Source organism: Diuraphis noxia, unplaced genomic scaffold, assembly GCF_037042655.1.
Source record: "Diuraphis noxia isolate RWA-SAM2 unplaced genomic scaffold, SU_Dnox_SAM2 contig0003, whole genome shotgun sequence".
Lineage (NCBI taxonomy): Eukaryota > Metazoa > Arthropoda > Insecta > Hemiptera > Aphididae > Diuraphis > Diuraphis noxia.
In genome coordinates this window covers 31,338,295-31,363,138 of record NW_028301713.1, presented here as the reverse complement: position 1 = coordinate 31,363,138, position 24,844 = coordinate 31,338,295, and the positions used below count along the sequence as shown (strand labels likewise).

Here is a 24,844-nt window from a genome sequence, read left to right as displayed (position 1 = left end):
AATCTATTTTTGTTATTGTATAATTCTGAAACAGAATGACAAATTTGGCTTAAAATGTACAAGCATTTAAACACATTTCCATTTTAAAACTATATCAAGTATAAATACACAGCTATAATTTTTACAAGTGTGGTTTATCTAACTCTAATACTTTACTATAATAAATTAATATATAACTGTACTATATATTAATTGACTTTTACTGAATATTTCGTTTAAGCGTTACATAAGTTTTTCTTTTGAACAGTAGAAAATCAAATAATATAAATATGGAAATTATACTTTGAATTATGCATAATTAAAATCAAAATATTAATAAAATACATAGGTATATAATGCCCTTTTTCGTATCAATAAAAAGATAAGGACTATACTAACAATCGACCTTTAGATTAAGTTCTTGCTATTACCTACCACCGAAACGATTTAACAACAAAAATAGATAATCTCTAGAAGAGTTTACATTTACTAATGATAATGATGTAATATATATTACACAGATTCAACGTAAACAATTATTTTAAAGGTGTAATTCATGCCAATCAAAAGAGTAGGTACCTCTCTTTACGTTTTAAAACATGACTTATTTTAACCAAAGAGATACTAACAGATTTCAGGTTTCTATCAAACATTCAAATATTTAATATTAATTTAAATATTTAATCTATCAACATTTGAACATCAAATACTTAAAAATAATAATTTTATGTATTTTCGATATTTATTATTGACGGTATGAGAATAACTTATGAGAGTCATTGTATGTATTTTTCAAACATTATAAGTAAATACTCAAATTAAAATATTTTCAACATAAAAACAGTTTGAAACTTTTCACGATTTTAACAACTTGTAAAGAATTGCTATTTAAACACTTGTAAAAAAAAAAATGGAACTAGATTTTTCTTTTTTAAATGTGACATTAAACTATTTTTTATTTTAATTCTAGTTAGTGCAATTTCTGATTAATTTTAAGTATACTATCTAAATTGTCAACTGTTTTTTTTTTTTTTTTTTAACTCAACAATAAACAATATACTTATCAACATAAATAGAAAAAGATGAAAATTTAAAATGTCTAAGCATTAAGTTTAAAATGCACCAAAATATTTTGAAAATTTTAATAAGTTTTGAAAACGTTTGATGAAAATTTTAGAGGTAGGTATTTGATTAAAACAAAAAATAATTACTTTTGACCAGCAAACTAAATCTATTTTGATACCAGAAACAACCCTCTATATTGAACATTGAAGCATTTTTCTAGCATAAAAAATGTCTCTAGTCACAAAATACACACATTTTAAATTCAATACACATTTATCGATTCGCTCAAATTCTAAATTAGTATGTAAAAACTTGCATCTTACGTTTAAAAATATCTATAAATTCAATACAATAAACGAAAACAGCAGACTTTAAAAAAAAAATACGTATTTATTCCTAATGAATCAACTTCACGATATTATGTAAACTTATACTATACATAATACATATGTGGAGATACGTACATGTTTGTACCTATTTAAACTTTAATAACAACCATTAAGAATTAAGAGGACGTTTCACCCGCATGTGTTGTCTCCGTCTTACAAGTGCGTAACATTACAAAAACTTTTACGCGCGGGAAAGAACCGAGAAAGATACAGTTATAACTAAGAAACGAAATTTTCATCACATAAAAAGGAGAATTTTGTCTGTGCAATATCGTTTTTATTTTTTCGATATCAGAACTACAAAAAAAGTTATTCATGCTTAAAAAACGCAAAATTAATGTATTATAAAACAATAAGAATTTTTGTTGTATAAGTGATATCGAAAAAATAAAAACGATATTGCACAGACAAAATTCACCTTTTTATGTGGTGAAAATTTCGTTTCTTAGTTATAACTGTATCTTTCTCTGTTCTTTCCCGCGCAAAACAGTTTTTGCAATGTTACGCACTTGTAAGACGGAGACAACACATGCGGGTGAAACGTCCTCTTAAGATAATGATTTAAACTACATACGCATGATATGATATAAATGCCAATTGGTATGGAAAATATAAATAGTTATATTATCAAACGGATTACATCAAATTTTGGGTATAACATCGTTCGGGCGGCTGTGGGTTAGTTGCGGCCGGACTTATCGTTTCCGGTGTTGGAGACCGGTGAATTCCGGTCCTACAATATTTTAGAGGTAGGTGAGTTGCTGCCCCAGTAATTATCATTACCTATATACATAACCTATATAATACGTATTACGTATGTATCTAGCAAATGTGGTTTTGGATATACATAGCAATTAATGAATAACGATAAACGAAATGTTCAATACGGTATGGGAAGTTATATTTTTGTATAATATTTAACAATATTATTATCATAATATATTATACCAATACTTTTATTTTTAACATTATGATCATCTTATACTATATTCTTAACAAAACAAAAAATATTATAATATATGAATTCTTTTATTTTTTCAAGACAAATATTAATATAAGTATGACAATTTTTTTTTTATTATTAAAAATAGTAAATTTACAATCTATACAATGGTATAATAAGTAAGTGTGATGACAAAATAACAAAATAACATTAAATACAGAAAAGGAAGGCTCCCAGCAGTGCCACGCGACCTGACAAGAAATTAAGTACAACAATTTATACTAGAAAATACGTAATATTGTGATGTTTATATACTATATATAATTGTAATATAGTATATAATATATATATGTCATATTATGTGTGTGTATTATATATACATTATTGTATGGCCGCAATTCGTACGTACCTCTCATAAACCCGGGTTGCAACTCATACATCATTTAGGGATTAGGCTGCAACTCACCAACACTGGTTCGGGCAATTCAAATTATAATTAATACCATGTCATTTTAGCTGAATAATACAACAACATAAACTACGCGTAATATTCCGATGAATACAACATTGAAGTGTAATTTTTTACATACCTACGCCGCGCGCCGGCAGCGGCTCTAGTAAAATACTATATCAATATTTAATTGAAAAATTAATATATTAATAAAAAATTGTACATTATAAATAAATACGACCGTTTAATTATTTAATAAGTACTTAAAATAATTCCATTTAGCTTAAAAAACTTTATTTATGAAATGCGATGATGACCTAAAATCTAAATCCTTTATAACATTATGTTCACAAAATTTGCCACATTTCAACATGTATTTTTATTATATGCAAATTACAAATACATCTCAACACGATACCATAATTAACGACGCAAGAAGTACAAAATCTGTTTAATATGATAAATAATAATTAATTGTAGATATTACTATATTTTGATTTTGTTTATTTATTCTATAATGAGCACATTGTAAATACAAGAACTGCATACAACTATACAACTGTTCAAACATAATACAGTTATCCGTATATATAAATTAAACGGAAATATTTCAAATTGGATAAATAAATTTTTTCGTGGAAAAAAATAATAAATTATATGAAATGATCAATTTATGTCTTAAAAATGTCATTGATGAATAATAATAAAATATTATAATGAGAGTCATCAGTATATTATTGTACGGGATTTATTGTATTCGGGTTGTACAGACGGCCAAAACGCATCAAAATTCAATTGATATATAAATTACAGTAATATTGTTCATAACTATGAAATAATATGGTACGGTATATTTTAAGTTTTTGGAGTTATTAGGTTTAAATAGACTCATAAAATGATATCTGTCTCACTACATAATGTAGTTTTAAAACTTCCATTTCATTTACAATACAGGGCAAAGGCACAAAGTATATACTTTTTTTTTAAGGGGAACCCACGGCAACATAGGCCATTGGGTAAGGTATATACTATTAAAGTAGTATTTAATATTAAATATTTACATAATATGACTATTACACGTATATATTTCCTACTATAAAACTAAAGATAAATTGAGGCAATTATTATAAAGACCTCTTTGCAGAGCTATGCAAATCTTATATAGGTAGGTACCTATGTACTTTTTTATAAGGGGGTCGTCTGAAAAAAAAATATTCAAAATAGAAAACAGTTTAAATTATTCAAATTCAAGCAAAATTAACATAATTAGAGGTGCCGGGAGTCAACAACCATTGTATTATTTAAGCATAAATATATATAATATATGTGACAAGGGTAAACTAGTGTCATATTAAATAGGTTAAAAACAAGATGTTCGTTTGGATTAATACGTTTATATTCTATAATATACAGTAATGGGGGAAAATGTATTCATACATCAAATGTACATACATTTTATTATTTACCTACTTGGAGTACCATTGAACGGGCCATGTTAAATGGTCTAGACTGTCTAGAGTGTCTAGAGTGTAATAATAAATTACTGGAAAATAATGTTACCACCTAAATTTTAAATATTTTCTAATCTTTGTATGTATTAACCATACGCAAACAAAAATGTATAACTGTTGCAATAATGGTAATTTGCTATATTTATAACTTCGTTTAACAAATATATCTTAAGGTTTAACAATACGCATTGTTTATATACCATATATATAAACGGACAAAGAAACAACGTATAGGTACTATAGTTAGGTACGTATAATATGTACGTATTAAGGTACGACGGCAACTACAAAGTATATTTTTTCAAAAAACATCAGCAATATTATTTTTGAACAAATTATTATTTATTATTTTTATTTTAGGACGAACGCCAAATGAGTTCTATGTATTTATGTCTACGTATAAAGATTAAAGACCTATCAAATAAAACTATATTATTGCTTCTGGGTGTAGGATTTAGAGCCGAGATACGTCAATTTAATGTGTTCCTGATCCCGGGACTTTCATTTTTGTGGGTAAAATATGAATTCTATGTATATAAGTAATCAATTATAATTTAAAATGTGAAATGTACGTTCAGATTTTTATTTATTTCGTAGGTATATGAATTTAATGCATTAAGAGGTATGACCAAATAAAAAACTGAACTGAATCAATTTTAGGATATAGTTATAATAACCTTGAAAATTACCTACCTACCTATCTACAATTTAATGAAGGAAAAATTCTAAATGGTTTAATTTAAAAGTGTCTCAAAGGCCAAGGTGATGAAGCGCCAACGGGTGATATTTTTATAATACCGTTTATAACACGACAGGTTATAAACGCAGATTCAACAATTAATAAATGTAATAGTTAAATTAACTTTTACCCAAACGAAGCCCCTTGTCAGTACTCAGAAAATCATAAAGCACCCATAAACAGACCCCATAACTACACTGCTCTGTTTTTTAGATAGTAAATATATTTGAAATCTATCAGTACATGTAAAAGGACAATTAATACAATTATTTATACATTTATAGAACACGTATTTTCACAAACACAGTTAAAAACCGTAAGTGATTTTCGCTTTGCAACCTACATCAACATCACATAATTCAGCAGATAATATCATAAAAACCGTGAATTTAATCCGATAAAAATTCGTTAGATATGCATGCACTTATGCACTAAAAAATAGGAAAATATGCAAAGTTAATATGAACCAAAAATTCCATAACATACAAAATAAATTAGTCTAAAAAATGCACAGTATGTAAATATGTCGCATCCACTTAGTGTAATCGTATTTTTCATGAAATGGATATCCATTTCATGAACTACGATCATATCGTGAAGTCAAATTTTAGTTTTTTAGTTCATGAAATGGGCATATATTTTATCCATTTCATGAAATGAAAACTTTTATTTTACACTTTGTGTAATATTTTAAATTAATTACATCAACAGATAACTTTTTGTGAAATAGAAATCTTTAAATTTAAAAAAATTCTAAGATCTCTAAATTCAACCACAGTTTAAAAAAATGTAATTGCAATTATTGTCAATCAGAACAAACATAAACTTCACCAACTCGGAACTCAATATGGTTTAGTAAAAGGGTGGTACAATTCAGCAAGTTTGAAACCCGCGACATCAAATTTTTTTAAAACTACTGAAGTTAATAATGATAAAGAACTCACATTATGTGAAACAGTTTCTCATATTTCTGGGGGACAAGGTTTTTTAAGTTGTACTTGTAAACGCCAATGTGAATCAAAACGATGTGCTTGTTTTAAAGCTTCTGTAAAGTGTAACAGTCGTTGCCATAACACTAATATTTGTAAAAATAAGTAATAATTTATTATTTATATAAATCATATTATTATGATGATTATTATAATTATTTATATTTATATAATTTATAATTTATTTTTATTTTTATTATTATTATAAATAATTATAATAATGTAATAGATTAAAAAGTAAACTTAATTTAAACTGATTTTATTTTTTCATAACAAATAAGAGATTAATAAAATATGTAATATTTAAAGATTTCAATTTTACGAAAAATTAGCTATTATTGATGTTATTAATTTAAAATATTACACAAAGTGTAAAATAAGAGTTTTCATTTCATGAAATGGATAAAATATATGTCCATTTCATGAACTAAAATTTGACTTACACGATATGATCGTAGTTCATGAAATGGATATCCATTTCATGAAAAATACGATTACACTAAGTGGATACGACATATATGTTGGAAAGGTTATAATATGTAAATAATTTAATAAAATAATAAAAAATATTTAAATAAATGTTAAGTATGAAGAAAAAAAATTGTTTTTGAAAGAATGTATGAAAAATATTAAAAATATGATATTTTGTAATTGATATTGACCTTTTTATATTAAAACATTAATTATAGGGGGGCATATAGGCATACCACCACCAAGTCAACAATTTTTTTCTTGAATATGGAATAAGAAAATATAAACAATTTATATTCATACTACGTGTTGAATGTTGATGTCTAAAAAATACATAATTCAATTTCGTATTTAGATTAATGTCTTGAATCAAATGTGTTTCTCACTGATTAATAATTCATAATTGAATCCATAGATATAAAAATCAATTGATTCACAGTCCTGGATATAAAATAATAATTAATATCAGTATTATTAACTTCACAGGACAATATTTAAATATGATACCTACTGAGCACAGCCGAAGCAAACTATAAATACGCTCACAAAACGTTATAAATTATATACAACACATAAAACCAGAAAAAATACGCTTTATATACCAGGTTATAAAGAATGATGGTGTGTAAAAACAATAATTAGTACTATTATTCGACATAACAACAGCGGATGAGAGTTTATTTAAAGAAAAAGTTTTAAACAAACCTAATTTGATGTCTATTTGGTATGTAGTATTATTCGTTGGCGAAACACTATTAATCCGGTCACGGACACTGGACTTTTCGCACAACAGCCGACCGTTTGGCGACAAATAAAAATCCGTGTAGATACGCGGCGCGGATAGGTCCGCGGACTGCAGCGGTATGAATTTCGCCCAAGCGATGAGTTTTTCCCAACGATCAACAACGCCGCCGGTCGACACCCCCTCGGGCACGCACGACCACTATTATAGAATTGGATTCGCGCGAAGAATTCTTCGGCGGCGGCGGCAAACCGGTTGTGTTTGTGTGCGTTGTATACGACTGCCGCCGTCGTGGTTTACTAGGAGACCGCCACACCGCCACCGCCACCACCACCACCTCCACTACTTTCTACCAGCCACCTATCACCTCATCCACCCGCACACACGGACATACATAATAATATAATCTCGTATATAATGAATACACGGATCTTTATTTCTTATAGAAAGTACCGTTGTTTTGTTTTCTTCTTTTTCTCAGTCCAACAGTCTCTCTCTCTGTCTAACTTCTCTCTTCTCTTTTCTCATTGCCATCACGACTATCATCTCCGTTGTGAGCGTGTGTTTCTATAGAAGAAGACCAGCTCCCTCGTCTATAATACACACACTTATCGTGAACAGATTATATATCGATATCCATAAAATATAATATGATATGATCGAACGCAATGAATTTACCTAACAATGATTCCCTATGTAGAAAAATCCTCCAGAATATTTGTTCTTAAAACCACAAAATTTTTTTAAAAAAACACGAACCAAAACGTTGCAACGTTTAGAATAAATTCTAAAACAATGAGAACAAACTGTAGCAGTACTTATACAAATCGTTATGTTGAATATTCCGAAAAAATAAAAGAATATTCAAATGTCATCAACATATTGGGAGACGAGATCTATTACAATAACACAAATTATAGATGCATCGTGTACAGTAATTTAAGTATCGACTGATAAAATAAATTCAACGGGTTTTATCGCATAAACGGCATCGGTTACATATATAACTACCCATATTATCCTGGACAGTAAATTATTATACGAGTAAATGTAGAGAAATTGCGTACCTACTTGAACAACACCACGTCTATACTATAAACACATCGAAGATAGGTATATGCTAAAAGTTCGTATAGAGAAACCAGTTCCAACTATTCATATATGTATATATATAATATTATTTGTTGAAATTTTAATTAACTGCCAACACAAAGCATTTCACCAACTATATGTTGACAGTTTTATTTGTACATCACGAATACTTTAATATATCATCGACGAATAAATAATGGCGTCAAACTTTCGAGCATTTCATTCCAATAATTTTATTCTAACAACGAAATATTTTAATCACGAATATAATGTGCCATTAAACACGGATCATTCACTGTATCAACACACAATTGACTTACATAATCAACAGCAAGGTGTCATATTCCACAGTTGAACGGTTCTTAAAAGTTTTATCACTTAAATTTGAAATAGTAAAGGAATATTATACCTACAATATGCAAATAATAATAATAATGTATTACAATGATTTCTTTTCATTTGGAATTTAAATTTGGCATGCTCACTCGAAACTTTTAGTTCAAAAATATCCTGTGCAAAATGTCCCTTAGATTTTTATTTTTAATATACCTACCATAATACACTATATTATGTGAATACACAACACAACTTTTACTAACAATGATGTGCAAACACATTATGATAAATTAGTTTGAAATTATTTTGTCTTATCTAGTATGTATTTTGAGTATCTTTTGAGTTAAACTATTGTGACTTGATTTATTCGACTTTGAACAAACTACAAAGTAACACCAACACAGATAACTGTAGATACTTGAAATTATAGATACTCGCAATTGTTTAGTTAGGTAACATTTTCTGAACATTATAAAAAAAATATTATGATGAATTTTAGCTATTTATATCGTTAAAATATTATTAGATATATGTATAAAATATATTTTATACATTACTAATATAACAATAATATTATAAAATATACTTAGTAATAATAACTGACAGACCGTTTTTCATATAATACAATGATTTTATAAAATTAAATTCAAATACATCCATTACAGAGGCCCAATCGACACTCATCACAGTATAAAAATATCCCCTTTTTAAGCTTTTATTTCAAAATAACCCCATCACACTTCTCTTCATTCAGTCATAATTCTACGTAAGTACAACATACGACACCCACACCATACTGGTACAATCATATTATCTTACTTATGCACATTCTTAGTTACAAATAGAAACAAACAATAACTGCGAACTATACAAACTATACTAACTACAAATACAAACAAAATCTTTGAGTCATTTAAATTTCACAAAATATATCATTTATATATTAGATATATTTTTTCTGATTATTATAGTTTAACTCTAACTTGCAATTAATGTAAAAAAATGTTTGTTATTTTTGTTATAAATAACTAGTCTTAAATATGTACATTTATTTATACACGAGGTGTATATAAATATTTACAATTAAAATGCAATTTGTATATTATAATGTGTAGATTCAAGTTTGGAAATAATATTATATTATACTGGAATGGCATTTGTTGCCAGATATTTAATTTCTAAAACGATATTTTAAATAAAAATAAAAATAGAACAACACAACACACTGCCATAGCAGCTATTTGAATTAAGTTGAAATGGTTTCGCACAAATATTACACTAACTACCTCATAATATTAATATTTAAATCGTATGTATATTGATACGTATTATTATTTTTCTTACTTGTTTTTATTCTTCGTCGATATCACTTTAGTATAACAATACCTATTTTATTTTTCTTAGACGAGACGAAAAATAAAATTTTTTAATTCAATTTATAACCTAAAACTAAGCAAATTTAATAAAATACAGCAAAGAACAAGCACACTTCGATAAAACAGGCTTAAACTGAATGTAGTTTCTGGGATTAACTAAATCGAACACATTTATAATACCTACCTATACTATGGTCCATCGCCGCCATTAATTTAGAATATAACTAAGATTATAATACACAATTATCAAGAAGTAATAAAACGTGTAAAACATTAATACAACTAATATATTTCCAAATAAGGCAAATCGCTTTTATTCTCAACTATACTATTATACATTATTATACATTAGATAACATATTAACATATGTAAGGTATATAACATAAAGGTTAAGAAGAAATGATATAAAATATTATTGTGAAACAGCACAACTGTTTTCGGTTAATCCTATACAAAAAAGACTCTGACCATTTATATATGGCCCAATTAAAAGATACGATACTACCGAGCGGTATGAGCCCTTATCAACTGTCAAATTTTATCAAAATATCTATAAGATTTTTTTTAAATAATAGCCACTGCGATAAGTATAAGAGTATACGATATTTTCTTGATGAATGCAACACATTAAATACGTAGGCGTCTAATAATATAATGACCACTGAATACTGATGCTATAGAAGAGAAAGATAAGAACTTGACGTTAACTCTGCCATTTCGACCGCGGCATAATAACCATACTATAAGGAGACCGCAGCAGCCGCGGCGGCCCACTGCTACAAAGAAAAACTGGTATAACACTATAACGTAATCGTGATATTAAGTTAAAGCTTCTCAGTATATATAATTATTATATATATTATGTATATGCGTATACTGTATGCGGAACTCGTTAAATGATGACGTTATTCATATAAGAAGTCGGACACATACCTATAATAGGATATATATATTATATATCACTGAATACTCTTCATAATATAGTTCTATCGTATTCGTGTACAATAATTACACTACACTAATTAATATGCCTAATGTGATTCAAGAAATATTTCTTCAACGACGTTCAAATAAGACAAGCTAAACATCAACCATATTAACATTTAACGGTATTGTTTAATTTAATGTAATATTATAAACTACGAACTATTAAAATACTGATAAAAATTAAAATATATAAACGTTTCAGATCTGTGAATGTTATCTTCTCTCGCGAGAAATAGTACACTATTGACTAAACGACATATAACACAGCGAAAGTAAAATAAAAGAGATGTTACGACTGGATCCTACAGTACTAAAACGGATGAATAGAAAAAAATATTATGAGTAACATATGCAACAGTTGCTACACAACAGGCAACGACAAAATAACATCTGTATAGTATTAATAACAGTCAATAAAATATTTTTATTAGGTCCAAGACTAATTTATAAGATATTATGTATATTGTTATACCTTGCAACAAGAATAGAAATGCGTAATTTTTTGAAAAAAAAATAGTAGGTAATTTCACTTAAACAGGTGAACAGTTAATGGTGAATCGGAAATATTTAAAAAAATATTTTTTGTAGGGTGCATCAAGTTCCCAAACCTAATTATATTAAAATAAATTATAGAATACAAGTGGAATATTAATAAATTATAATAAATTATATTATACGTATAAAATACGCATCGATCCGAACTGCGGAGCGACGACATAACATCGTTTGGTTGTAATCAATCAACTAAGGCAAGTGTGACTACGATGTAGGGTCGGGATCCTTGGCGGCGCGTCGATACTATCTAACCATCGCTGGCGCGTACCTATAATATTACGAAGCACGAGGCGAAAGCACGATTTATCATTCGGTCACCGCCACGTCTGTCATCCGTCCGAAATGCAAACGATCGGAAAGATGACTACGAACAGTCGCGTCTCATACGTCATACACCTTATGTACCTATCAGGTAACAGTACCTACTACATGTTATAAATTTATAATAAATTAGATAGACACAGGACAGCGTATAACTATGGTATTATTAGCGTACGTTTTTCGAGAACGAGCGATGGTCGTTTCAATTTACAACCACTAGTTCGAATAGACGACGTGTCGTGGGTGGCGTGTTGGCCATACAGCACAACGTGCGACGGTTAGAAAAATAAATACAAGTGGGTTCAACGACTGCAACGACACTTTAAAAGCAATGCATGTATATCGTGGTGTAATACCTATAATGTACGGCCTGATATAGAAGAAAACGTCATGGTAAAAACATGGATATCGATACCATAAATTACAAAATTAAAACTGATACATAAACACGTGTTATTATTATATACATAATACATAAAAAATCTGCAAATACCTTGATATATCCGTGTATACATTATACTTAACCAAAGTTTACTAAATTAGACAATAATTAACTTTTAAAATGTAAAAAATCGGGGTAAATTACAATTTTGCGTTGTGAAAAGTAAATTTATTTTTATAAGTAGTATAACATAAAAAGATATTAAACTATTAAAGCAATATATAGCCGTGTATCGTGTAAGGCATTATGTCCATATTTTAAGAATAACAACAAAGACGCCACTCTGTCTAGTCTGTCTGTGCAATTTTTATCATAATGATAATAGTAATAAATAGATAATAAATCATAACATGGCCATTTGAATTTTAATCCGACGTCCACTCAGCAGCGCTCAGTTTTCTTAGAACATTTGACAATGGTGAATGGATAATTTGTTTATTAATTAAAATCCCAGTTGCAAATCGAAAAATTATAAACAACCAAACAATACAATATTTAACCACAAAAACTATACATTAAACAATGATGCAATCAAAAGAATTTATACTATTTATAAGAAAAATTATATGTTTTATAAGTACTGAAAATATTAAATATAAATATTATAATTAATGAAAACACCATAATAAACATTAAGACGGGCATATAAAACGGTTCAAAAAATTACAATCAGAAATGTATTTATAAGAACCGATAAAGATTGACAATCCTGATTGATGAATTTCAAATATGTTTGATTTATTTAAAAAAAATGAGCCGTTCTGAATTCTACTTCCCTCACCATCGAAGGGCAAAACATTTCATTTTTACATACGATAAAGTATAATTATGACTATTTTCGTTCATAATTCCTAATTTATTTCAATTATTTACTTAATTCTTTAACAAATTAAATGTAATAATAATTAGTTATTAGCTTATTGTATTACCATGATTATTTTTTCTATTACATATATAATATTATGATTTGAAAAGGGATACAATTTAACAATAAATTAAAATCACATAAAAAACCTATGATAAATTTTAATTTAAAATGAAAATAACTACACACATATTTAATAACAGTTGGTAAATTTATTATTTAAACAAATTTTTGGAACTTTTCTGGTTTACTGGACACCCCTAATTTCGGCCATTTTTGGGGAACTTTGTCAATTTTTGGTCGAAAAAAATGTTGGTGAAATCAGAATTTGGCAGACGGATTTAGTTTTGTAGTTATAGCTAATTAAATTTTAACTTTATATGATAAGCCTTAAATACCTATATAATGCTAATTCCCATTCATATTTAACTGTTGCGCAGTGGTCACTTTGCTAATCATTAAAGGTAAGAGTACAGCGGTCAAAATACTCCTATTAATCAAAATTTTTTTAGCTTTTTTTTTGAAAAACGAAAACTTCAAACTTGTAATGTATGTAACTGTTATACTGGCAGGGTCAGGGTGGTCACTCGCTCGCTCGGACATTGAAATCAATAATATCCCTCGGCTCATGTAAAACCACCACGGGTGAACCTCGGATTTCATCAATATTTTTTTTCTAAGTACACTTACTACCAGCGTGGTCACTTGCTCACTTTTTTTACACATTATATGATGTCTACAATAATCGATACAGACGTATTATACATTTTCGATAAGATAAAATGCATTACAATACATTCAATTTTGTTATACTTTTAAAGTTTTAACTAAATAAATAATTTTAATAGTAATTTAGATAATTATTTAGTATTTACTAATTCACAATACCAACAACATAGTAATAGTAATAATATATTGTGGGCTACACGGCAAAACCTATTAGTTACTTTTATCAAATGATAAAATAATAATAATAATAATAATCCGTATTATGATATAATATCAAATGCACAGTGCATCCGAAAAAAAAAAAACACTTAACGAAATACAAATTAATTATAATTATTGTCTTGGTTTCTGTATCATAAGAACGATAGAAAAAGTACAGAAAAACTAAAAGTGTCGAAGGAATCTGAACGAAGGAGTAAGGACATTAACCTTTAAAGTTAAGCAAAGTTACCACTGCGCAACAGTTCAATATACAACGCATATGCATTAATGGGTATTTAAGCATTATCATATAAAGTTTAAACTTCAATTAGCTATAATTTCAAAACTAAGTCCGTCCGCCAAATTCTGACTTCACCATCGATTTCAGCATACTTAACTTCATAAGTTTAAATAACAATAATTGCAAAAAAGAGAGAGTCCGGTAAAACAGAAATATACCACTTTTATAAAATGTGTTATTTTTTTTTTAATTATTAGCACAAATTTAGCCTCAGGCTAAATAGGCCATAAGGTTACAATTTTTTTTTACAATATTTACATCAACAAATTAATTATTTATACAGTTTTTATATTTTATTTTTCAGTTTTGCCTCTTTGTTTTGCTTTATAAATTATAATGTATCATAGGTTTTTTCATGTGATTTTAATTTATAGTTAAATTTTATCTCTTTTCAAATCATAATAATATTATATTATATAATACCATAAATAATCATGATAATACAATAAGGTAATAACTAATTATAACTACATTTAATTTGTTAAAGAATTTAGAAAATAATTGAAATAAATTAGGGATTATGAACAAAAATATTATAACTACACGTCCATCGTATGTAAAAATGAAATGTTTTGCCCTTCGGTAGTGTGTGTGTGTGGGGGGGGGGGGGGGGGGTAACGTCAAACGCGAGACGCGACGGCTCGTTTTTACGACCGAGCCCGCGCTCCAGTATATATTATTAATTAATATCTATCTCAGTGGTATATTATAAAAAGTTATCAAAATCGTTTTTATGGTCTCATTTAAAAAGTTCCTAAATTAGTTTATAATATATCCTGCCTTGAATTACCTACCTAATTATTAAATGATACATTTTAATAAGTTAACTATTATTTTTATTTCAATTTTACAGGGTTACCATAGGGTGATTTCTTAATCAAGTCTTTTCATGTATAACTACTCTTTTCACATATACTTATTATGCTATATTGTATAGATTGTATAGATTGTATATTATCTCTTAAATAGTAAAAAAAAAAAAAACTATTATTTACCTGTAGATCGTAGATGTTCTTAATCTTTATTTGTTTGTTTTTATGCATTAGTTCAGTGAATACATCATATTAAATTCATTTATCATTATAGACACAAACTAAAAACAACTGTGATAAAGAATACTCATTCAATTTATCACTAAATGCCTACTTACTAAGAACTGAACATTAAAAATTTTATGATCATTGATCACCTTGCAATAATGATTAACTAGTTTAAATAACTATGTTATCACAAATATTTATAATCCCCACTAGGTACATTTAAAATAGTAATAACTAATGTCTATAAATACCTAAACTTTTTTTATGTTTAAAATATAATCAGACTTAATATAAAAAAAATTATTTGTAATGAGAATTATAAACTAAGTTTTAATCAGTAGGTATATAGTATCATAATAAACTAAGATTTATTCCATTATAATATATACTATGTAGGTAATAGGTACTAGGTTTTATAAATTATCATGTCATATTTCAACACATAAAAATAAATGATAAAATTACTAACTGTATAAAGGTTGTTATAAACATCTTACCTTAATTATTTTTATAAGATGGTTTTTTTTGTTTTGATACGATTTAGTATCAGTAATATTTGTTGAAAATTGTTCAACTCCATTCTATAATAAAAATTTAAATATGAATACAAAATTAAAAATTGTTTATCTAGCGATTGATGGACTAAGACAACAAAATAGTAATATTCCTATTTATAATTAATATTATCATATCAATCATAACTCATAAACATTAACATAAACTACTTTTTTTTTCAAATGCGCAGTTTTTAATTTCATTATAGTAGTAATAATTTAGAAACATATATGTGTTCAGAGCCAGCCTTAGGTAACTATCCGTCCAGTGTAATTTTAAATTTTTCCATGATATACAAGGTTAGAACTTAAAATGCCACCCCTCATTTTCCATTACATTAAAAATTGTTCATATATTTTATCATCATTAATTATTTATAAACAGCACTAAGGACTGTTTTACATAACTTTTTTTACACTAATTTGATATTTTAATAACAATACAATAGTCAATAGTACAAAACAACTTTAAATCATTTCTTATAGTTTACATTTTCTTTCTAAATGCTTTAATTGGGATATGATAAATTTACAACAAATTATGAGCAAGTCTTAGAGAAATCTACATTACTTAATTTTTTTAGATTAGAAACAACATTTTATATTTTTTAACCACTAAATATGTTCCAACAATCTACAAGCTCTCCTATTAATTAATGTAATTTATATGTTTAATTACTTATAAAGAAGATAAATACTATAAAATATAGAATTTAAATTTAAAATACCTAAAGTATAAGAAAAATATTTAAATAAAATATAAATATCCAACAAGAAAACATAAAAAATAACCTCAGTTATAACTAAGTAACTTTAAGAACTACAATGAATCTAATAGATAGGTAATGCATGATGGGTAGTTATTGCAAACTGTACCTTAATTTATTTAAAGGATAATAAATTGTTTAAATGAAAATAAAAACAATATGATTCAAAATTGTAAATGTAATTTAATGAATGTTTAGCATACAATGAGAATTTGACACAGTAATTATGTTAATTCAACTATGTCTAAAGTTAAAACAATGAACACAAACAAAAATATATAAGTAATGCTACTGACAAAGTAAAAAAATAATTCCAGTAAATGGTTGAATACTTTATGAATGTAATATAAGTATTCATTAAATAGATATTAACAATAGAAATTAAAATATTAAGTCAAGTACCTATTTGCTCTTTTATTCTTTACAGCAATATCCAGGAAATTGCTCAAGAAAGTATTAAATCATAATAAAATTGAATTAACAATCAGATCTTTAAAAAAGTACCTATTATATATATTATATTATATATCAATTTCATCAAAAGTATATTTGGAATCAAAATTGAATAAAATAAATTTAAGTGTCATATGGTGTAATACACACATTGATTTAGCAGATGACATTTTTAAAATAAAGTGTAATCAAAATATAACCATATTGTGGCACATTTATACAGTATTACAAATATAAAATATAAGCAATATTAAATTACCTTGATGATTAATATGAATCATGTAATATACATGCATCTTAAACTACATTTAAGATTATGAGTATACATTATAAACTGCAGCATAAATTTACAAATTACATTCATATTATCTTAAAGGAAAATAACAGAAAAGATATGAATGACGATAAATGACAATTAGTAGCATCAGAAAAGATACAAAATAGGTATTAAATTAAACAGTCATCATTAAACAATTTAATTAACATACATAGGTAGGTACCTAATTATATTTATAATTTATTTATGAAGACTATTATGTTTTAATATTCAATGAATTTAAAAATCAATAGATTAAAAAAAATGATAAGTACATTAATTATTCGATTCTAAAATCTGCAGCTGCTTTAAACACCTGCCAATTATTTAGAAGGCATGTTTAATAACTGATAATAATCATGAGAAAATTACCAAATCAGCCTACTTAATTAATATCTACTTCTTTGTATATCCAAGAAAAAAATTAGATAATTTCAGAGATATACAACTGAACAGGTAGTGACTATAATTTTAAAATTTGATTGTTTTCTAAAATTCCATTATAGTGGAATAATTTTGTTGTGTTCCACAAATGTTAATAAACTATAACACACAGTGATTCACCAAACATTTTCACTATTCCTTATTCTCTTTTTCTACTTACGTATATAAAGCAGTTATTTAGTATCTGATTTTTGGAATTTTTATATATACTTAAGCAATTTTTTTAAATTCTTGAGATTTCTTGTATTATCTACATTATTAATAGAAGTGACTTGTGGAAAAACAAACAACTTCTGTTTCTCAAATATCTTTATAACCCCTTTTATATAATAAATTATTTAGAAGATAATTTTTCTGAAATTGTTGAAGTATTAAAATTAAAAATCTAACGGATAGTTATTGCATACTAATGATGATGGGTTTTGAAGATATAGGGGATTTAGTAATTTAAACATTTTAATAATTTACAATCTGTTACAAAAATACAATAAGCAAATAATATTTCTTTTTTTTTTTTACAAAATATTTACATGGTTATATTATGAGGAGGGAGGTTGTCCAATAACAGAATTTAATCAGTTACATCAAAATTTAAAAAAAAATTATAATATACTAAATAATTTACAGTGAAAAGGGAAGATAATTCTAATTTGAAAATATAAGTTTGTATTGTCGCAGGATAGGTACTCCTTACATAGTACAAAAAATCTCAAAAATTTTGAAATATAGTCTGTAAGTACCAACTGTTATTATATTTGAAAAATTTTATTAATCAATTTACTATAAAATAAAAAACATGGTTATGAGCCTGCTAAGTGAATCATTTTTAAGTCAAAAATGTATTATTTTCTGTTAGGTATGTAGGCACTAAATATAACATTATTGTATAAGCCAGATAACTTCCTACACATTCAATAAATGATATCGTTTTCTAAAAACTTTAAATTTTAGATCTATAAGACAACTAAATAATAAAAATAGATCAATAGATAATATAATATATTATCTACTTATATTATAGACATGTCTAATATTATATTGTATATTTATATACTTACGATAAATATCAGCATTTATCAAATAATTCCAGTAGTCATACATTAGAAATTCATGTCAATCATTTCAGATTTATCCCAGCCTGTTTTAACAGAACAAAACTATTTACAAATTTTGATTTTAATTGATATATAAAACGAAAAAATTACACTGTACAAAAGTTATTTTGATTGTTTACACTAGAAACAATATATTTTTATTACTTTTAAAAATTACTTACCAGAATTTAATAATAAAAACAAGAAATATATATTTATATATATTATGTGTATATAAAAAATATGTTTAGTTAATAACAATTTAATACTTAAAAAACTAATAATATTAATAATCAGTAATCACTAATTACAAGTCAACTATTCGACGTCAACTCCTTCGCACTATATCTAACAGTCTGCGTGATAAATGATAATAGGTATTAATAATTGTAAATACAGTACGAATATTATTATCTAGACATTTCTGAGTCAGTGTAACCAACATAACGGCCTAAAAGTTATATTAACGTATCATCACAGATTATATAAAATAAATGTATATAATTATATATTTTTATATTATTACTTATATACATTTATATAATCTGTGCCTCTGTGGTATCATTGTATTTAATATGTATCACGAACTAAGATACAATTATATATCACGGTTTAAGATATACAGGTTAGCTATCGGCTATCTAAATTGTATTGATAGCTGCGGTCAGAACTCGTCACGGGTTTAGCGCATAATTTCACCACATCTGTAGAGCGCTAGTAGTAAGTAGGGTCATATAGCATGTTAGGGAACTCGGAACTACCTATATTATTATTCGATAATTCAATATTGTGATTGTGATTTTCTATTTCTTTTCTAATTTCTGATTGAGATTTGCGAATTATTGCGATTGCCTTTAAGTAATCATTATGCTCCCTTGATGCAGAATATTCTAATTCTATTTTGCATTTTTAGCTGTAGATACAACTTTTAATTTATTTAGGTAATTTTTCAACATTTTTAAGTCATTTTTTTTATATTTTATGTCATTTTTTGTAGTTTATGTACAATGTGGGGGCATTTTTCTCAAATTTTAGGTTTTAAAGAAAATTTGTATAACATTAAAAAAAAAATAATTTTAATATTATTATTGTGGGGGTTTTTGGTGTTATACATTCTTTATTTATATTTTACTTTTTAATTTATTTTTAATAATTATATTTTACTTTTTAATTTATTTTCAATAATTTTAAATAATGCATAAAATGTAAATGTATAGGTACTATATTTTGTTACAGTTATGAAGAGGCTGAATTACTGTAATGTTTTCAGTTACAATAATAATAGTAAGTATAAGGAAAATATTTATATTCAATAATGAAAATATTGAAAATTATTTGTATTTAATTACAAAACAATGAAGACAATGACAAATGGAGTGAATGTAAGACAATATAATATTATAGGTATATTATTAATTGTAATTTAATCTGTTGTAGTATAGTCCATCCAGCAATAAATAAGTATAAATGAATCACTGTTTACCTCTACTTGTAAGTTATAAATTATGAACCATTATAATAATTAAATAGTATATTAATAAGGACATTAAGGTAGGTAAAGTTTAATAATTACACTTAATAATAATTGTTTTAATCATTATTTATGAATTTGTGATCGTTATTCGGTACATAAAAAATTACAATATCTTAATGTAGGTAGGTAATTGGCTGGGCTGAAGGTTATTTAAAAAGTTTTGAAGATGATTGGATATGTTTTTAAACCATCTTTTAATAATATATAATATTATATCGACATAATAGATATCTGAATAAATATATTTAAATTTATTTTTAAATTTATATTATATTTATTTAGATATTAAATGTATGATCATTAATTCATTAAATTCTATCATGTAGGATACACTAGTACACTACCTATTATAAGTAAAATATAGCCCTACTTACTACTAGCGCTTTACGCGTGTGGTGAAAATATGAACAACTGAACCGTTACACAATCAGACCGTATAGCGGGCCGGCGATAGCTAACCTGTATATCTTAAACCGTGATATGTACCTATTCTCAGTTCATAGTATTTATAATTTACTAAAAAAAAATAAAAGGCAGCTGTCCTATCAATTTAATTTCAATATTTACTTACCGAGTTGTCTTACTGAGCTTCAAAAACATAGTGGATTATTATTTTCATCTTAACAGCCAGCTGTTGACTGCTTATTAAAATATTACGGTAAATTACATATGAGTCATTATAATAGATGGTTTTATAGTATTTGAATTCATTGATATGATAATGTATTTGAAAAACAATCCTAAACGGAGATGGTTAAGAGTGTTAAGATATTTTATATTAAATTAATATTGTTATTATTACTACTGTAGCTGGTAGGTAATCTTTTTTCCGACATTGATTAAAAAAAAAATTTTTGATATCAAAAATATATACCTATTTATATACCTTATTATAATACCTATATATAACTCAACAAGAGTCAAAATATTTTGAAAATCTTATGGTGAATAAAAAATGCTCATATTCAAGTAAAAATGTAATTTATTAACGGTATTTTTTTTTTTTTTATTAACAAAAAATTTACCCTCACCAGAAATAGACCATTAGGTTGCAATATTTGGGTTACATTGGGTTGTTATTTACATCAACAAATTTAGTATTTATACAGTGTTTATAAATTTTTTTGCAGTTCTGCCTCTGTGATAAGCGATGAACTGTTGAGGCCGAGTGACTCCGATAATAATGTTCTTGAAGGTTTGAGGCCTGATGTCTTGATTTGGAGTATAATCGACATTCGGTCATTATGTGTTTTATTAATAGATCAGTGCCGCATATTGGACTGGCCGGACTGGGGGATCATTTTTACTCATTATATGACAAGAGTGATTTGTGTGCGCCCGATCCGTAACCTAGTTAAGATAACTTCAAACTTTCTAGGAAGGTATATGTGAGATGTGGCCATATATGAACACATTTTATTTTATTTTTTGGAGTTTCGTGTGCACGGAATTCCAGTTTTCCTATCACAGATTGGTTCAATGGAATTGTATTATGAGTATTAAATGTTGTTTGGTTACGAATTGAATTACTGATGCTAAAGAGTAAAGGGATAGTAGGTAGATAATTGCATATTTTGCTGTCTTATCAGCCATCTAATTTTCGATGATACCCGAGTGACCAGATATCCAACAAAATTGAACCGTGTTTCCTTTTCTTTTCCTATGTTGAAGCAAATTTTGTACCTGTTTGTTTATATCGTTAGTGTTGTGTGCATTTTTTATGTTGTTTATCGCACTGAGAAAATTTAATAAAATTGTTGGTTTTGTAATGCTTGAGCTAGTCTATAGCTAATTGTATAGGTACCTTTGAGAATTGCGAATGATTCCGCAGTGAAAATTGAAAGTACATTTGGCAGCTTATAATATAAGCTTTATGTCATTCCAGATTAAGGAAGCTCCGACTCCCGCTTGATTTTTTGAGACATCTGTGTATATTTTTTCTCCCTGTAAATTGAGTAATATTTTAAGATAGTGCTGCTAATAAGTTTTACTATTTGTAGTCTTTTTTTTTAATTTTGGGTGATTTTTTTTAAGTTGCACCAAAACCAAAATAGATTTTGCGTATAAAATTTCTGTTTTTCCTTAATTTGTTATTGTTTTCGGCGCTTTTAAAAATTACTGAGAATTTTAAATTTTTACATCTCGAATGCACCAACTAGATTCCTTTTCTCACCAGAGAAGATACTGAAGTTGAAAATCGAAGAATTATTTTACTGCTTATCATATAGGTAAAAAAACACATATCATCGTAAAATCAATATATAGTCATCACTCCACTCAAAATCTAATATACGACAAGTATTTATAATATAATAATACTAAAACATGGTACCTATCTTCATTCTTCGGATCTTCATAATATAAGTTATGTTATTTTTTATGGTATATTTCGAAACGTCTCCATGACATTGAGCTGAAATAAAAATGCAATATAACACTTTTTTTTTCCAGTATACCTAACTATATTAAGTAACAATTCTGATTTGGATAATATTTCAAGGTTAATTATACTATAATATGACATATTATTTACATTATAATCCAAGTACACTGGTCACTGGAACACAACCATTAACAAACTCAGATGGGTTGCAATGGTATATGTTATGTGCCATGTGGTATTGCAATGGTCCCTCAAGGTGGCACGATATTGATTTATATGGTCGTAGAAATATAGATGACTCACTCAAAAGTCTCAAACGTCAGGTTAGAATTACACAAGTACAATATTATAATTTTTAATATTAGGGACCAACATAAGTGCGTAACACATTGACTACAAAATTAGGATACAAATATTGAAATAATAATACTAATCAAAACTAATTTAGAAAAATAACCAAATGTACATATATTCTATAAACTCCCTCTATTGTTAAACATAATGTATCTCCATAGTTTTAAGACCTATTACCACTATTTTGTAATTGTTACAGGCTAATAACCTCAGGAGTTGAAGCCTTATTTAAAAATAGAAAATAAAATAATAATACTAATATTAAAATATTAAATGTATGTGCAAATATTCAATATGGGAGTATTTTAATTTTTAAATAGGTAAGTACAGCTAGGATACGTAGGTGGAGACGCACATGTCGCACAAATCCCGTGCAAAGCGTACTCTTATTGTTGTTCAGCGTACAAACACATTATTAGAAGCCACGGTCGTTATAATTATTTATTCGAAATCAATATGGAAATGTTATCGTTACTTATTGGCAATATTGGCATAGATTCTATTATCTATGCTTATTTGTATTCAAATAACGTTTAGATTATAATTAACTTTACAATAAATATAGCTGTAGATAATATAGTAAAATTCGATAATTATTTTGCATATTTTGTGTTTTTTAAATGCATATTTTAAAATATAAATCCGGTAATCCTATAATGATTATTTTTTTTTTTTTTTTAATTTAAATTATTAGAGGCGTTTAGATATTGAATATTTAAATATTCAAAAATATTGATGTGAATTAACTTTTTATAATCATATTTTAAATATTATTCCATGTATTTAATTTATATTAGTTATTAGTTTGTCAGTAAATTCAAACTTTTCAAGGACTGCCTATTCTTTTGTAATATAATTAATGCAAATATAACAAGGTACTCGGATACCTACTGCAGGCTACTCCACAGAAAAAAATATTTCAATAATACATATACGTATACCTACATGCGTAATTAAATAAATAAGGCGATGAATTGGTATGATATGTATCTTTGTAGAATAATTATTTTAGTCAGAAATATATTGTATAATTCAATAAAAATATTGTTTATACAGTACGATCTTAAAAATTATTTATGCATATTGAAATACTCAAAGCTCTTACACTCCGATCATACGACTTCAGGTTACAATTGAGAATAACCTATACTACCTACTTAAACTTTTTATCCTTGATTGAATATTCCAAGTTTATGATATAGAAAGTTTTGTAGTTTTTACTTAGGTACCTAAATATTACCCTTATATAATATTGAATTTTTGTTCGCTAAGTGAAGCACTATGTATGTTACAAGGTTATTAGCTCATAATACCTATTATCTATCTGGTGTACCTATATTATATAGAAACTTAAAGATAATTTTTAATTATGTTTATGATGCATAATAATAGTGTTTATATAGTTTATAATATAGTTACA

The 24,844-nt window shown here is 26.5% G+C and overlaps 1 protein-coding gene across 5 annotated transcripts in view; it reads right to left on the bottom strand.

Annotated features, from left to right (window-relative positions):
• Nucleotides 1-19,174, bottom strand: part of Ntan1 (N-terminal amidohydrolase 1) — a 29,337-nt gene extending 10,163 nt beyond the window's left edge. Inside the window, exons 1-2 of one of the 5 annotated variants that reach the window (XM_015510570.2) lie at nt 19,118-19,174; nt 16,023-16,106 (exon numbers count right to left, since the gene is read on the bottom strand). The gene's annotated coding sequence lies outside the window, so the exon portion shown is untranslated. Of the gene's footprint in view, nt 1-7,242; nt 7,453-10,051; nt 10,195-15,480; nt 15,614-16,022; nt 16,107-19,117 lie in introns of those variants that run through there. The other 4 variants (XM_015510572.2, XM_015510574.2, XM_015510575.2 and 1 more) reach the window with 4 other exon arrangements.
• Nucleotides 19,175-24,844: the final 5,670 nt, after the last annotated feature.